The sequence below is a fragment of the Macrobrachium nipponense genome, chromosome 8 (genome assembly GCF_015104395.2).
Source record: "Macrobrachium nipponense isolate FS-2020 chromosome 8, ASM1510439v2, whole genome shotgun sequence".
In the NCBI taxonomy this organism is placed as follows: domain Eukaryota; kingdom Metazoa; phylum Arthropoda; class Malacostraca; order Decapoda; family Palaemonidae; genus Macrobrachium; species Macrobrachium nipponense.
Window position 1 is genome coordinate 70,834,972 of NC_087203.1, and position 1,449 is coordinate 70,836,420.

Here is a 1,449-nt window from a genome sequence, read left to right on the forward strand (position 1 = left end):
AATATATTATATATGTATTATATATGTATATATATACTATATATATACACATTATATATATATATGTATATACTATAATACTATATATAATATCTTAAACATAGGGTATATAGTATGATACGCTAGTTAACATATATATGTCAAAATTTTCATGAATATATATAACTATATATATAATATATAACTATATGATAATATATATAGGTATATATATGTATACATATATATATATATATATATATATATATATATATATATATATATATATATATATATACGAATTTTGACACATTTTGTCACACCCACACAATATATATATTTATATAGATATAGATATACTTCTAGGCACAATTTTTCACGGATACAACATTCATTGAATATATATATATATATATATATATATATATATATATATATATATATATATATATATATATATATATATATATACGTACGTATATACGGATTTTGACACATTTTGTTACACCCGTACAATATATATGATTATATATAGTATACAAAAACCTTAAAATCAAATTTTTTTGTGGTCATTATATAAGATATATATATATATATATAATATATATATATATATATATGAAAACTGTGCATAGTTACGCAGACACTACAGCACACAAATGTTGTATTTGTAACAAGTGTTCGTAGTTTTGGATGTACTGACGTCGTTACAACGATTTTAGGTATCTCGTGTAATAATAGGAAACTTTTGGAATACTTCCTCAAAAGTAAAAGTAATTTTCCAATACTGCAGCTGCCTTTGGAAGAGTGATTCGAATTCTTCTTCGACATTGTAACCTTTTCTTCCTGTATCGACTTATTCAACCACCCCCCCCCACCCCCCCCCTCTCTCTCTCTCTCTCTCTCTCTCTCTCTCTCTCTCTCTCCCTTGTTACTAAATTTTTTAGTTTATCAGTTTCAAAGTGCTATGTATTTTTTGACGTTATTAAAAGTATCAAGCCTCTGAAAAAACTATGGTAGCTAGAATAATAACAATAGTGTCATTCGTTTTTCTTCAATTAGAGAGTGTTTTTCCGATATTTTTCTCATCCTTACACCTCATTTATTGTTCCCACTGACTGGGGTCAAATGCTTAATTGATTGTTGATCACTTCAGGATCTCTCTCTAAGGAGGCGTTTAAAAAATAATAAAATCTTAATAGAAAGAACTACATATCATTAAATCATTACCAGCGATCACCTTCGATTTTATTTATTTTTGTTGTAAACCATTTTTGCAGGTACAAGGTACGCTTCGTAGTTGAAGCGAACTGATATATGATTCCATGAAGGTTCTTACTTTAAAAATCGCTGCTTATTTTCTCTAAAATAAATACTGATCACATCATAACTCTTACCTCATCTTTCCCCGCCCAAACGTCATATCCTTATTCCGTACGATTGCATTCAGAGGAATATCAATGAAAGTGA